Genomic DNA, 17,610 nt, shown 5'->3' on the forward strand with positions numbered 1-17,610 from the left:
AAAGAATGAATACAGGAAGAACATTAAGAGTCTTTTTAGAGTTCTATTTGTTGTATAATAAATTTTGAATGTACAAAGATAAAGAAAAAGATAAGATATATTATTATCAATAATAATAATAATAGTTTTTTTTAAATAAAAGGAACGAAAAGATTTATTCACGCTTGAAAGGACTTAGAGTGAGGTCACATAACGTTGTCGGCTTACATATTGAGATTTTGTGATATAAACTGCACTTTTATAGAATCTAAAAATTCAACATATTTATCACTGTGAATGGGTCTTTCGTATTTACACGCTTACCAGACGAATCTGCCACAGAAGAAGCTAAAGATAATCTCCCACCACATTTATCGAATATCAACATGCATTCTTGCGAAATCGTCGCAGTAGTTTAAAGTTCATATTCATATTCATATTCATATTCAATCACATCTTTGATCACCGTAACATCGTTCACACACACTCTTTAATATCCTTGTCAATTTTGGTCTTTAAGAGAGCTTAAGTAAATCTAACCAAAATTCAATAATAATAATAATAACAATAAATAAATCCGCTTAACAAGTATATTAATAAATACATTAAATCAATTAATTTCATGAATACAATTGATAAATAAATTTAATCAATAATAAAAAAAAAGAAATATAAATAGTTTGATCGATTTAATATATGAAATGACAAAATTAAATATATTTTTGATTAATTAATTTTATTTAATTGAATATATAGTTAATATAAATTAACTTATGATTCATAATTAAATAATTTAAAGCGATTCATTTAATAAATTTCGAATATAAATTAAGTACATATATTAAATTATTTAGTAATAATTAAAAAATTCTCATAAACACACTTAATAAACAGATTTCATTTCAAAAAGAAAATTTTATCAAATAAAAAGTTAATATTTAAATTTAATAACGAAAATAATATACAATAGAATCCGGTTATAACGACGAAAATTCTGGTCCCCAGACAAGCTTTTATGAGCAAATTTATACGGTTATAGCGAATTCAGGGCTCCGAAGGTTCCTTGAGTGTCGTTATAGCCGGATTCTACTGTATAAATAAATATAATGAATTTAATAACAGATGTTAAAAATCATTCACATGTAATAAAAAACAAAGTTATACAATTTATGAAATTTTAGATTCCGTTATCTGCTGTGGACTACTTCATTGTCATCGCCTTGTCAGACTTACTAAACTATAGCCAGTTAAGAATTCTATAGCTAAACCTATCTGTTGATGAGTCTAACTCTCTGTAAATTAAATAAATTATATACGAATATTTTTTTTTTTACAAAGTAGTTGGCCAACTTTTTGTAACCTTTACGCTATATATGAGTGGGTTTTCTCGATATTATATAGTATGTAAATTCGGCTAGCTTCTCTTAAAATGTTTTCAATCTCTTGCTATGCTTACGTCATCCTGCTCATCTGTGACAAGGTATGGCCCAGTCGGGCTGAACGTCTCCTCCGGCTGTCGCCTATGACTTCTGTATTGGACATGAACAATGGCAAATGTTTTTCTAGACTTAATTAACACGAACTTGTAAAAAGGTACAACAGCATAACTTTGACTTGAAGCCGTGCTCGTGTAACTATTGCCATTCGTCGCCTGACGCCAGAGCTGACCTTGTCCAATGGATCAACAGAGACAGAGCTCGAGACTCGGCGACTTGTGGGACGGGAAGACTGACTGGAAGACCTGTTGCTGTTGGCCACACACACACACACACACAAAAGCACAAAAACACAGACACCATTCAATGGTTAATTATTCTAATTGTTTCTCAAGCTAGCTTGGCCGTGTGGCATTGATTGATGTAGTGAAATTCGCTAAACTCGTGCGCAAGAATCGAGGCGAACGTCATGGCCAGACCCGAGACTGAATTACCAATAGCACTGGCCACTTTAAGAGGCTTAATCATTTCACCTGCGACAAGACGAAGCCAATTTCACACGTCAACAGCAACGTTCTCATTTACTGTAAATAGTCTTCAATTTGCTAATATCTGTTTGAGTGTATTCATTCTTAGTTTTAGCGTGAAGAGGTAAAAAAAAAAACCAAGAAACGGAATATTGACATAATATATAATACATAATACATAAAAACATATTTCGAAAATAATATATATAAGTATATATATAAAATTATTATTATTATTTTTTATTTTTGAATTATTATTATTGATTTGGTTTACCATAATTTTATGGTAATGGTAAGTGATTGTGATAGAGGAGCTATGTTTAATTGAAAAATCTCCAATAAAGTTGATGACGTTTCAAGTTTTTCAAGATGTCATCATTCCTGGCAAAAGGATAACAAATGGAAAGTTGATTGGACTTCTTTTCTGATGCAAGGAGCAGATGTTCGCTGAACGGAGCATTTTTATTTTGGCAGAATTCAAACTATTTTTTTTTTAAACTCAATATAATATACTTAATAATTAGAAATTATATTTTTAAATGAATTCATTTATAAATAAAAATAAAAAAAATTTATTTATTAAATAATACTTACAATAATTATATTATATTATTCTCCTTTTGTTTTCTTTTCAAATATATGTGTGTTATTTATTTGCAAATAGATTTTCACTATTAGCGAAATCTTGTTGTTGCTGTTGCTGTCATTGTTGTTGTTGTTGTTGCTGCTGTTGTTATTCTGTTGATTGTCGTTGTTGTCGCTGGTAACTGGAGCAATAATCATGCAAAAGCCTCTGTTCAATGAAGTCGTTTGTGAAGAGCAGAGAAAAATAATGAATAGTTGAGAAATTTACAAAGAATAGCCGATAAGTAGATACCCTCGATTTGCATAGACGAAGTACTGTTACATATTCATTGAACTTATTCGCAAGGAAAATAAACCAATGCTCTATCATGATTTATCCATCATAGGGTAAAAGCTGCTCGATTACGATCCACTGCATGCATAGACTTTAGCCTATGCATATGTATATCCCTATTACAGGGTATACAATAGCTAGCGAATCAAAAGTCTCACACTTGCTCATGAAAAACTTTCTGTGGAAATTATGTTTTACAATTTTGTAGAAATTCCTAAGAATTAAGTTTGTTTTAATCATTGGCTGCATGCAACGGCAGCGGCAGAGGCAGCGGTAAATTGTGCAGCAAGAACGGCAACAGTTGTTTTCGCTATTGCACACACGAGTGGGCAGCCCCACATGCCACATGCCGCATGCCACATGCAACCACTGGGTGGTTTTTGGGTGTTGCTGGTTATTATCTCGTTCGACAGCTCGGGCAGAGAAAACAATAGAGGACAGAAGACAGAAGTTAGAAAGCGATCAAGACAATGAGAGAGAGCGAGAGAGAGAGAGAGACAGCTGAAGATATAGAAGCTGCATGCCAAACAGAGCGAAAGAATTGCATACCCTTCTCCCCTTGTATTCTCTTCTGTTATTTCTCTCAGAAAATTGTAATTTGGAATTGGCATTCGTTCACATGGATCTGGCAACGTTCGCAACGATTTGCTGTCAGCATCCTTTCAATGCCTCTTTGATTGCTAATCTAAAGTTAACTAGATTTTGATTTATTGCATTTCAATAATTCAGAAAACCTAATGAAAATTTACACTGTCGCCGCGAGTCAACGATTCTATGAAGATTTATGGCTGCCAATTGACACACGCCTTCGCTTCTCAGCTCGCAGTGGGCGTGGCGATATTGAAATTGAGTTCCCTTGTGAGAAATTGTGCACTCCAAAGATGCTGTCGGGCATTGAGAATGGCAATGGAAATGCCAGAGCGATGATCTATTCGAATAGCTGCGGTTTAAAATACTTATATATTAAAAATTATGCATATTCATATTATGCAAATTTTTAATATTATTAAATATATATATTAAGTAAATCATCCTATATCAGTATTTAGTTTATTGATGTTTTTTTTTTTCTTTTATAGTTATATACATAAATATATATTTTTTTTTGTAGTTCTTTATCGATCTAAATTGAAAATATTTATAAATATGTTAAACACATTAATCAAGTATAAATATTTATAATTTCATTTTTAATCGATTAATTTAAAAGGGAAATATCTTTTGATCATTTGAAACAAATTTGATCTGCCTCGTTATGAGTTTAGGATGCCAAAATACGTAAGCTGCAGATGGGCATTACAACTGCAGATTGGCTTATGCATACATAAGCCATACATGACTAGATCAATACTAAATTAATGGTTGAGTCCTGAGTAAGGCTGTCGAATATTTTTTTAAAATATCGTATCGATTATATTTTAAGTTTTGGAAAAGTATCAATTTGATATTTGAAATGCAACTTAAAAAAAATCGATATATCAATATTTTTCGATTTTGCCTAATACTTTTCTTCCCACACCATATTTAATTTTTGTACATTCGCAATTGTTTCACTTATTACAGGACTGCCCACCGCAAATATATAAATAATAACGCAAAAATATTCGATATTTGGTAAACAAAAATATTTCGATATAAATATATTTTTTGTTGAAAAATATATCGATATATTGATATTTTGATATATATTCGACCACCTTAGTTCTGAGCTCTATTCTTGATTAAATATTCTAGGCATAATGATGACATTTAAATAACTAGATCTAGATGTCTGTAGATATAGAAATCTAGTATTTGTAATACTTTTGCTTGCAATATTTGAGCCTCGAGTTGGTCACTCTTACTTACTTTATCATCTCATGTGTGCCAGAAAAAACCTCGCGAGCATTGTGAAAACGAAAGTAATTGTTGGCAATTCAGTGTGATCAGTGGAAAATACTTATGGAGCAGCGATTCGCAACTAGTTTTTTTTTATCACGGACCGAAAATTGCGATTTCACGCAATTGACAGACGACAATAACTAAAGCGCAATCCCCCTTTTCACGCCCCCCATTCCACTCCTCTCCCCTTTGAACAATGGACATGTGATGTGATGCATCGCAGCAGCTGAAAATGTTTTCTGTTTGTCGTCAACAAATTGGAGCTGGCCAGAGGCAGGTCTATAAATGCTAAAAATGCAATTAACGAATCGAAATGGAAAAGCAGAAAAGCTGAAGAAACAACAAGCTGCAGGCCAATGCTCAGATTATAAAAAAACATATATATATATATTATATTTGTAATGTCAAGACAACACTTTCGCTCGTTAGAAGCGGGCGGCTAGTCGCTCGTATATGACGGACAGTGCAGCTCGAAAGTCAACGCCTCTCGGCTGCAGCAGACACCGCAAAACGCCCAAACACCTGAAGTGGTTCGTAATGCGCTTTACCTCACTGCGGCTATATGTTTACTCTAATTGTCTCATAAGGCGATGCCATTGTCGAACCCTTTGATTTTCAGCGACCTACAAAAGTGAAATTTTACAAAACATGAGCTGAGCGCGTCTGGAGCAAATCTGTTGACGCCGACTTCTCGAGAAATCCACAGATCGACTCATAGAAGCACACACACAAAAACACACACACACACATTGGCATGCACTGTGATTAGGCTTAGGCTTTACTCAGTAGGTGAAAGAGGTGTGAATTTCGAAACACTTTCTAGGTCTTTCTGTGTTTGATGATATTTTGTATATACAAATATTTTGTAACTACTATTTCTTCTTTTCTTTTACATTTGTGTTACATTCTGTAATACTAGAAACCCTGTTAAAAAATGTACAAAATTGTCAAGCAGTTGGATGCTTTTTCTGTCGAGTTCTTATAGTACTTGGATGAATACTCTCAGAGAGATCACACTGATGAGTTGACATGTCGTAGAAAGGTATATCACCTAGCACGTTGATTTCATCAGCAATATATTATGTAGATAGTTCTTACATTCGTATACAATTTCATATCATAAGCAACCACCAAAAACAGAAGGCTTAGAAATATAGCGTGAGCTATGAATTACGATTTGCTATATCAAATTAATTATTTAAATGTTTATAATAAAATATAATTAATTGTATACCAGTAAATAATGAAGATATTTATTACATTTTATTTATATATTATTATTTAATTTTAGTTAATTTACCAAATTTTTAATTTAAGTACTATTTATGTATTTCTTAGTGTATTTATGTATTTAATACTTATTAAAATTCGTATTAATGGTTCTATTCTTTAAATAGGTAATGGATTAATTTAATATACTTTTTATTATTTTATTTATTTTTTTTTCAATTTTTTACATTTAGTTCCAATTACGCTTATTATTATTTTTATTATTATTTTTTTTTTTTAATTTACTATCCATTCATTCACTACTTTACAACTACCACTACTTTTATGAATGATCTAATGCATTTAATTTACCTAATAAATTATAAAATTTCTGTATTCGCATCAACAATAGTAGAATTTTTTTAAAAATTATCTCTCTATTTAAATAAGCATATTAGTTATATTTTTCCCCCATTTTCGGTAGTGCAACACCTCCATAACAATATAATTCATATAGTTGTATGCAAGATAATTTTCATTTTGAAGCTCTACTTAGCCATATTTTATGACATTTCTAGTAGACTCAAAGTTTGTCCACACTGACTAGAGATACCCTATGTGAGAAAACAATGGCAGGCCAGCTGCATTTAATGTAGCCCAGAGCAGTGCGGGGCTTTAGCTCCTAATAGGCACGTCTGAGGCGCGGCTCTTCAAGCGCTTGCAGTCATTTCCATTTCCAATTGGAGGCCCTGCTTTTCCCCCTGCCTACCTTCATACACATACACACACATATGCTTAGGCATACGCACTGGCATGTGGTCAATGGCTGCGCTGGTGCTTCCCTCTCCCCATCTCGCTCCCTCTATCATCTGTCTCCCTCGCTCTATGTCTCTTCATGTGGCCGCATTGAAAATTGGGTGCGTTTATGCAAAAAGCGACAAACAACATATGCAGAGACCCCTCTCTCTCTCTATCTCTCTCCCTATCTCTCTCTCTCTCTTTGGCTCTGTTTGGTAGGTGAAATCGCTTGGCGCACGCCTCGGGCATATTTTCATGCGTTTATTATTGCTGTGTGCTGGCAAGCTCTCTGCCTCTACCCCCGCCTCTACCGGTGCCTCTACCACCCGCTCCTTTCCCAACTGCATTTGAAACATGTTTTAAATTTATGTTCAAGACACGTGCATTGGCATTTCTTATTGGGCTCGAATTCTGTTTGGGCCGGCGACTTTTCTATTTGTTTATGTGAACAATTTGTGAATATTTGTTGTATTTATAGTACCTAATAGACTCATATGGCCGGCCAAGCGATTGGGGTCGGGTACGTGCTGCCAGTGGGGGAGAACAAGTTTCTTTATGTGCCTAACATATGAATACAATATATTTATTTATATTAATTTAAAAATTTCGGAAACTTTTTAACGTTTTCACTTTTTCCTCATTGATAACATATGGAATGTGATAAAAATCAAATTTATCAAATAGGTATTTGCTCTGAGACTTTGTTTTGTTGCTGATTTGATTTATGAGTGCTTTTAATGTCGGCTCGATGTCTGCTCATTAGTTTCACAAGATCACAACAGTTTGGGGTTACCGGAATACTCAGTTCATTGAAAGACGGATTGAATGGAATTATATTACTATATACCAATTTGACTTAATTATTATAATAATATATATCGATAAATATCGATTTCCATTGCAGCGATTTTTTCAAGAGAACTGATGTTAATTTATTTAATTTTCAGATATATGTTTCTTAGCAGTTATGAAGAATATCTTGTGTCAAAAGTCTTATATAGTGGCAAAAGCAATATCCCGATTTTTATTGCATACATTTTTTTAAAGAAATTATTATTATTCATTTTCCCCAATTTATAAAACTTTCTCATCTACGCAATTGTGTGTTTTTTTTACACTCTATCAAAACTTTTTCCATTAAAACGATACACCTAGTTAATGAATTGATGAGCACTCGGACCCATTTGTATTCCAGCCCACGACTTTAATAAAATTCTGAAACGATTCAGTATGACGATCTAGTTGACTATAAACGGATGATTGATTGACCTGTTAAACATTCATTAATCTGCATTCTTTTATTATGAATTTTGAATTTGTCGTATGTGTAATAAATAAATAATATACCGCATTTCGCAGCATTTGGAAGAGTTACAGAATTTCCTAAATAGAGTATTACTTTTCCCTAATCCTGTGGAAATATCCCAAGTATATATGGTCCCATAAGTACCAACCTTGCCATTTAAAGTTAATCTGGCTGTGGTGTGAAGTAGCTTACTTTCATTGATTCTCTATTTCTTTCCAAGTTCGATTCAATAAATTATCCAAAAATACCTCTCAATGCATATCAAAACATATATTTCAATAATTAAAAGAAAGCAAAAGCGATATGATTTCTAATCAAAAGATCTCTGGCTATAAAACTTGTCAAGCGCGCGTTTTGAATGCAGCTAACAAGGCTTTATTTCAAAGATATGCCCAGCTTATGCTATGAATAAATAATTTAATTTGCTGCTTTGAGACCTGGGTGTGGCACTCGTATAAATGAATATTTTGATTCTTGACTCACGCCGTTGACAAGTGTCGAAAGCGGCGATCAGAGCCTGAACCGCCTGGCTGTCATATCATGCTATCTCGTTAGTGAGTTTCCGCTAGAAACCTTTGCCACATTTACGAACGGCCAGTGTTAACGTGTGAAATGCAAACGAGCTGAGAGCTGGTTAAAAATATCGAAACCACATTCAGAAACACAAATTCAAATTTGTTTATCTATTAATATACTTTTGTGAAAAAAATAGAAATTAATAAAACAGAACAGAAAAGTAGGAAAACTTCAGTTGAGATTGCTCGATCAGCAGATGCTTTAAACTCTTCAACGAACTGATATTTCAATAGGCTGCTAGACAGCAAGATAGTTAGGCAGACACTCAGGAAGATAAATCAGGATTAAATCAGTCGAGCTGAATCAGCGCCTTGTCCTGATCAGGAATATATATACTTTATGGGCTGTGACACGCCTCTTTCTACTTGTAACAGATACATACTAAGAAAACCATAATACCCTGATTTCCCATTTCTAGTGGGTTCCAGGTATAAACACACACACATAGATAGACACACACACACACATAAGTACTGCAGTTAATTAAAGAGAGCTCAGATTTCGGAACAGACCCGTTAGCTCGCCAGACGACAGTCGTCAACACGTCACCCACTTCCAATGCAATTCCAACTCAATTATGCACACACACACCCACACACACACACACTCACATACACTACATACACCCACACACACTAATACATTGACAATTTGTGTTGGTCTTGTGACAGCTCACGGACGTTTCGCTGTCAAAATCAAAGCATGCAAATATGCGGCGAAACTCTTCAGATATTAAAGCTCTACTACAAGCCACAATCGGTGCTTTCGCCCCATTATAGCGAACAAATCATGTTAAAATGCAGTTGACAGCAGCAACTCCCACAGCGGTGGGTTGTGGGCTGACGTGGCATTTGACGTATTTGGACTGGAAGTCAACTTTTGCCATTGCCACCAATTAAACATTTAAACATGGCCTGGATAGTTGAATTACGCTTTAAAGCAGATTCGTCATTATTAGCTTATTCCTTGAAGCTTGAATGAAAGTGAAGCAGACGGATAGACGGACATGGTTATATTTATTCAGCTGATTAAGCAACCAATTAAAGGTGAAGATTTAGGTAAAATACAAAATTATCAAAAAAAAAAAAAAAAAACTTATTTATGATGATACTATTTGTACTTTGTATAAGATGTTCCATCTGCATTTAAAAACAGGGAACGAAAGAAAAACAAATGGAAAGAAAACTATTTGAATATAATTTATACATACATATATTATGATTTATATTATAATTTATTTTGATTATTAAAATAATATTGTTTTATTAGAGATGTCTATGTTCCATATATATATATATATATATATATATATATATATATATATATATATATATATATATATATTTTTTTTTTTTTTTTTTAACAAAGAACACAATCTTGATATTATTTATACTTTGTGGAGCAATGTTGAGAATAAGATGTTCCAACTGCATTTAAAAACAGGCAACGAAAAAAAAAAGCAAGTAGAAAGAAAACTATTTGAATATAATTTATACATATACAATATTATGATTTATATTATAATTTATTTCGATTATTAAAATAATATTGTTTTATTGGAAATTTCTATATTCCATATATTTTTTTTTTTTTAACAGAGAACTTTTTTTTAACAAAGAACACAATTTTTTGTTAAACTATAATAATTTTTAATTTAATTTGATTTGGTTTGAGTAGATTTTTTGACATCCTTATATGACATCTGTCAAATGGCCGCCTTGGGCCTGTACGGCATATTTTAAATTTAAAATTTCTTAAAATAAGTATGAGAGTTATTTTAATATAGTCTCGATAAAAAAGTTTGGTTCATATAAATAAATATGATTTAAGCCTCAATAATCATCCTTTGCCATATGCTATATACGCAGGTCCTGCACTTGGGTGGGGCCAAACAGCCTTCTCGCTCACCTGTTCACCTGTTCACCTACTCGCTAGCCTGCTTGTTAACTGGAGTATTTATGTCATCGTGAAATTGTGCTGCCAGCAGGTTTGACTTGATTCTCAACCAGCGCTGCTTGCCCAGACTGCCCAGGCTCTGCCCAAAGCTGCTTGTGTTTCTCCTTGTTATGGCACAGGTGTGGCACAAAATATTTAAACACAACATGCAAATTATAAACTAGTCTAATCACAGTGCTCTAGCTGCTGCTGCACTTGCCACAGATAGCATTCACATCATTCACAATAGACGCGCTGCACTTAAAGTTGCAGTGCGTCTGGTGAGTTTATTCAAGAATTGTAAGTTAAGCATTTAAAGGTAGATTCAGTTGTTTATGGTTTTATTACTGATTATAATATTGATTATTATTTTTCAATAAATAATTTTTGTAAAAATTCACATTCCGTCATATTTTTCCTTATCCACTAAATGGACTTTAAATAGTATCTTCTCTGTTATATTTTACTTAATTTAATTTTGATTTAATTTTCTTTTATAAATTTTGTATAGTTCTTATTGAATTTATTTAGAAACAATAGCACAGTAACCTTACGAATTCAAAATATTATTTTTATATACATTATTTTTATTACTTTATTAATAATATTATAATTATTAAAATTTATTCAGAATAGAAATTTCAAGAACTTTTAGCTGAAATTAAAGGTGAATTAAGTATGACTAAAATTTCAATGGAAGAAAGTCAAGAGAATTGGCAATAAATTTATAATTAAATATATTTTTGATTCTAAAATAAAAATAGAAAAAATACCCCAAGAGCTTTAAGCTGGAATTCAAAATAATTTATAAACAATAAAATATAGTAATAATAGATAACTCATCAGTTTTTTTTATTAGATTCCTTATTATATATATTATAATTTCAATAATATATACAGAGGAAATACTCCTAGAACTTTTTACTCCACTTAAAGATATGATTTGAGTGGTAAATTTAAACAAACAGAAGACTCAATGATAAATAGATCATCATCAGCTTTTCGTTAAGTTGACAGCCCATAAGACTTTTTGATGGGCCTACATCATATGACTGTTGCAGTCAGTAGATTGGGTCGCAGCCTGGGTAAAAGTAAGCCAAGACTCTGTGAATGGGGCTAATGCCTGTTCTAGGCGCTTTGGGCCAACTCCATGACAAAGCTGCAAACCGAAAAAACGGCAACAGGTGTGAATGATTGTGAAGGCATTAGAGCTGTGCTGTGGTCGCTGGCTTCGTTCAATGCCGTCGTTATCTGTGTGCAGTGCGTTCGTTCTAAGATCTCAGATCTCAGAGAGATATTGGAAAAAACTGGTTAACTATGCGCAGAGAGATGTACTCGTAATTTGCATGGCTGGCAACTGAACTGAACGACCGCAGGCGCAAGCACTTGACACAGTTCCCGGAGCGCAGGCTCCGGCGGTGACCGAGCCGAGGCGAGCCGGCTCTAGCGCAATATGGGAATTGGGCAAAGCTGAATCTCGGCGAATGACAACGCAGCGGTAGCAGCTGACCCAATTGATGGGCGGGTGCTCACACAAGCAAAAAGGGCGAACGCGAATGACATCAATCATTGCACCATGCAAGGGAGAGGGAGAGGGAGCGACATTATGTGGGTCAATAAGAAATGACTTGGCAGGTTCTTTTGCTCTTTCTTCTTCATTTTACATTTTCTGGTTGTCTTCAAAGTAAAAGTCAAGCTGCATTTCAAAGGCTTTTCATAGGGGGCCGCTGCACTGATGAGCCCACATTCATTAGATCCACCTAGCTGTAGCGGTAGCCATCAGAGTGACAATCGATTAGGGTCAGATGGCGACGGCAATTGCAACTGTGACTGCAACTGTGACTATGACTGTGACTGCGACTGCGACTGCGCTTTTCCAAAGCCGCCAAAGTTTTGAGCCCAAGATTCGCTCTGGGCTGCTGCTGCTGCTGCTGCTGCTGGTGGTGGTGACTGTGGCGCCTCGGCCCACTCCGCATGGTAGCCAAGCGTGGCAGCTCTTTGGCTCACGCTTGGCCGAATCAGTGCGAGGGGGAAGCGGGGCGACGGCTGTGATTTGCATGACCGGATCAGTGGATCAATCGCTGGGTGCGTGAGCTGCTTCCCGAGAAAGAACAAAACTGGAGCACTTACTGCAATCTCTCCAACGGCAATGGCAACGGCTATGGCAACGGCACTCATGCAAACGATCTTAGCCAGCAGCAGCCAGCAGCTAGCAGTCGCCGTCTTGGCCAAACCAAAGGCCCACTGAACCACTTGACCATTTGACCATGCAATTTGCATATTGCAGGCCACGGCCAACATTTTCCATTTCTCTATTGGGCGCACTCCTCTGCCAGGTGGCTGCAAATTGAAATTTGAACATTGCAAATATACAAGAAAAGTCGAACATTGGCTGAGCTTAAGGTATTCCATTTTTTTGTCTTCCTCATTATTTCAGTTGTTTGCCTTGCATTGTTTAGCCTACTTTTAAATTGTATATATTTAATAGCTAAATTAGGGTAACTAGTCTTTGGGAAAGGCCAGACAAAAAAAATATGGCCAATCAATGCGAGGAAAAGTTAATGGATTTGTAAACCATATTGAGTAAAGCAAGTTGAGTTCTCTGGTAAATTTATTTGAAAATATTATCATTATTATTATTGATGTTCATAATCACATAAAAATATATACACAAGAGTGTTGCATTTTACATTGTTCAATTACGAGTACAGGACCTTAGTCTTTGGCTATTTATAACTAATAATAAGCATGGAAAATTCATTTTCTATAGAAGTAAAGTAAGCACAGGGAAGAAAAACTTATCATACATCAGAAATAACAACCTCAAATACATTTTAAATATTTTTTTGTTATTATATTTCATATATTACATATAATTATTTCGTAATTGAATCACATACAAATAAATAATTAAATTATATTAATACATAAAATATTTAAAAATAAATTGATCTGATTTTAGTGAAATTCATCAAATAAAATTTACTATACAATTATTTCATAATTGAATCAAATAATTGTAAATTTGAATTCTAAGCTAAATGCTAAACACATAGACTTATATATATTTAATAATTTTTAAGAATATTATTTATATCAATTAATTATAATAATATTAATTATTATACAATTCGCTTAACTCTTTTATAAGGCTCCTTCTTGCTCAATTGTCTATGAGCAAGTCTGATTTCTCTTCTCCTCTCAAAACTCTAGTTCTAGCGACCCTTTGCGAAGGACATTACCAGCCGTCTCGCTCTCACTCAGTACATAGTTTTCTCTTTCCTAGTGACAATACATCCTTTAATTGCCCTACAACATACAACATCAATCGATTAACACACATTGCCAGTCTTTCTCAACATTACTGCACCAAAAATTCAAATAGCAACTCCAACAACAGCGTAATATTCCACTGATACTACATATATTTAAATTCTAAGGTAAATGCTAAAAGCATAAACTTATATATTATACAATTAATATCATTTGATATCTATATAAATATAATTATAATTTATTTATGTTATTGCATTGTGTCTTAATATTAAGTTTTATTTAAATGAAAATAAATTTATTATTGTATTAACATATAATATTTATTATAAATCTGAATATAAATAAATATGTGCATTGTTTTGAGTCAATATGAGTATGTGTGAAATCAGTGAAAAAGTATGAAACATTTAACAGAATACAGAAAAATCTTCTCCCTTGATATTCAAACCACTTTTGCACCCTCACTTCTACTCCTACAATTCAGTTGTTCTCGATTTAATATCTTGTGGACGCGTCACTCACTCCAACTTATTCGACTTCACTTTCACTATGCACCCAAAGCATTTCGAGCATACTAATTCACAATGAAATGTAGAATATAAATTTTCAAAAATATATAAATGTATAGCATTAAAGTAAGAGTAAAATACAAATAGTCAAAAAAATTAATATAGTGCAGAGGAAAAGGCATCTCATCTCATCTCTCAGTCTATTTCGAAGAGGTAAACTCATAATACTCACTGTAAGTGTTGATTCGAAAGTACGAAGCTTAGAAATGGTCCAGCTAATAGGCGACTTCCGAAAGTGTGATAAACCTAATTTATGAAGGTTTCAAACGAGGTATTTCCTCAATCACTCAGCTCCAAATGGGCTGCAGAAGCGCATTCGCGACTCACTCCAGGGCCAGGGCCAGTAGGGAGGGCATAGACTGCAGTTAGCCACGTTGGCCACGTTAGTCAAGTTGTGTTTGTTGGTGCTCGTAAGTGAAGTACGTCGAGTTGGCACGTTGCCAGTTAGCCGGTTGCTGGCGATCTATCAGAAGATATGCTAAAAGCCCAGTGAGCACTTGAGATGCCCCTTCGGCCCTCTCCGCCTGCCACAGCACCTAACTGAGCTCAGTGCTTCAGTTTAGCTCGGCTCTCTTGCAGGCAAACAGTCGGCTTAATGACACTCGTCTCCAGCTGCTTGTCGGTGTTAATTTGCAGTCATTAGCCAAGTTCTTTTTCACGGCTGAAGCTGGAGAGGCTCACCAGGCAGGCAGGCAGGCCTCGTTGCTGGGTGACACCGCAGGCTCAATCAATTTGTGTCTCTTTCAAGAGTCTGGCATTCTTCTGGACGCAGCGAAAGACTTTCCCAAGACTCGGCTCGCTCACAATGGGCCTTTGTTAGCGGCCAAATTGCACTTGACGCCGACTCCTGGGCTAACGATGCGTGCGCCGCGCGAGAAGGTGTCGAGTATAAATGCTAATTCATTTGCACTTTGGCTCGCGCTCACGACAATTGATTTATTTATGCGGAAATGTAAGCGCGCCGCGTCTACGCCATAATTAATGATGGACGCGGCTCAGAGGTGAATGCCAGATATGGGTCAGACAGACGAAATCTGCTGGCATCCGCGGCCCTGCTTCGTATTGTGAGTAACGTTTTGTGCTCTGTTTGAAGTGGCACGCCCCATCGCGGCTAACCCAATTTCCCAAACGGCAATCGAGCTGCGGCCAGAGCCCGCCACAATGGCAAACACCTGTTCAGCTGGCCAACCAATTTCACTTATTGCCAATTTGCTGCCAATGAAATAAAATACTTTGTATGCGCACTTTGCCGATAGCCAGCCTCAGTCCGATCCAAGGCCTGCCCCATGCCCATGCTCGACTCTCCACTCTCGGCTCTCGACTCTCGACTCTCGATGCGAACAGCAGCCGGCCGGGCAGTGCAATAAATAAATTGCAGAATTTATTTGGCAGCACTTATGCGTCGCTTTTTTTCATCGAATGCATTTTCTACTGTGATTTATTTGCATGGCCATCGAGGCCAACGCACGCGCGAGGGGTACATCCCAAATCGATCGGCCTCTACCTCCACCTCTACCTCCTCTCACAGACTAACAAACAACTGTCAGAGGTGCCGTAGAAGTTTTATATTCAACTCACTGGGAGCTTCAACTAGAGACTCGAAGAGTCGGACTAGTTAGGCTTAACAGAATGCTATATATGGAAATATGAGGTATAGCTTATATGAAAGGTTGACAATATTTCTCCTGCTGATATGATAGTAAATGATGACATAGTTATTGCTTTTTATTATAAATTTAATAATTAAGGATACACTATTTATGACAAAAAAAACAATAATATAGTTATTCTTTTCATATGTATGTAGTATAATATATGTATGTATATTTATTAACTAAATATATTTTTAAGGTTTACAAGCTTAGATCTCTTCAAACTATGATTGGAATTAAATACATTTTCTTATATAACAAAATGATTCTTTCCAGAATAATAAATTTATAATATATACATAAAACTATCTAATGAGACTTATTTTTACATTAAAGTAACGGTTCATAAAGTCCTTTAAATATTAATATTATAATCAAATTAAATATAATATTATTAAATATTTGTATATATTAATTATTAATTGATATCAAATTTTAAAAAGTATTTTTCCTCAATAACTCATTCTATCAGGAACGGCATCTACTCAGTCACTTCACACTTCACTCATTTTAGAGAGAATTTGCAAATGTCTAACTCTCTCTCTCTCTCCCGTTCTCCTGCTTTTGATGTTAATATTCTTACGCCGGTAAAACTCATGTCTACAATATATATATATATCATATTATCGCTGCTCGACCAACTACTGAATCACTGCTTAGCCACTAAACCGTGACTCGAATATCGTGATATTTTTGAGCAGCACTGACACTGGACGAAAATTCGCTCTTGCTTCCAGCTGCTTTTCCGCGAATCTGTCTATTTGGCTGCCTGGCGCGTCGGCCTTTCAGGCATTTTCAATTGATTTTTGAATTTATCAAACAGGAAGCATCAGCGAGGATGCTGCGCAGACGCAGAACTTGTTGCCGCGGCAGTTACCAATTGAGTTAGTCTCCATTTAACGGCATTCACTTGCCTCGATCGTTAAACACAACTGATCGCTGCTGGGCCAAGGAGTTGTCCAGGTTGTTTGATATAAATATTCAGGTGCTTATACGTGTTTTGCCTTAAAGTGTTAACGTTTGTAATAGGCTGCGGAACGACGCAGTTTACCAGCTGAGCTATTTAAATTTTGTTGCCTGAAGGGCTGAAAGTCATCAAATAATAAATGCATTTTTAATAGATTTTCAATTTGCATTTAACATATAGAAGAGTTTAAGTATATGTATAAATATTTGCCAGCGAATATTAATAAAAAAATATTTAAAATACAATTTAATACAAGTTTAAAATTAAATTAACATTTAAGCACTGACAACTAAGAGTTCAGCTTGTAGAATTTTTAGCTCAAATGAAAAACTTAAAAGATTTAATTATATTAAATTAATATTTAATTATATTTAGTTTTTTATTTAAAACAAAATAGTGTTATTATTATATTATTCATATTTTTAAAATTAGTTCATAAATACATTTTAACTTACACATTTTTTTAATTATTTATATATTTTGCTATGTAAAATTTGCTATAGGAAGACGTATCATAAATTTTTTTCTTGAATCTGAGTTCATGGAATGATCTAATAACAAAATTATTATATCCTGATTT

At 34.6% G+C, this 17,610-nt stretch overlaps 1 protein-coding gene across 1 annotated transcript in view; it reads left to right on the forward strand.

Moving 5' to 3' along the window:
* Positions 1 to 17,610, forward strand: part of numb (NUMB endocytic adaptor protein) — a 187,242-nt gene that overhangs the window by 141,912 nt on the left and 27,720 nt on the right. The window lies entirely within an intron of this gene.

This window comes from Drosophila navojoa, chromosome 3 (genome assembly GCF_054131105.1).
Source record: "Drosophila navojoa isolate 15081-1374.11 chromosome 3, UAZ_NAV_1.0, whole genome shotgun sequence".
Taxonomy (NCBI): Eukaryota; Metazoa; Arthropoda; class Insecta; order Diptera; family Drosophilidae; genus Drosophila; species Drosophila navojoa.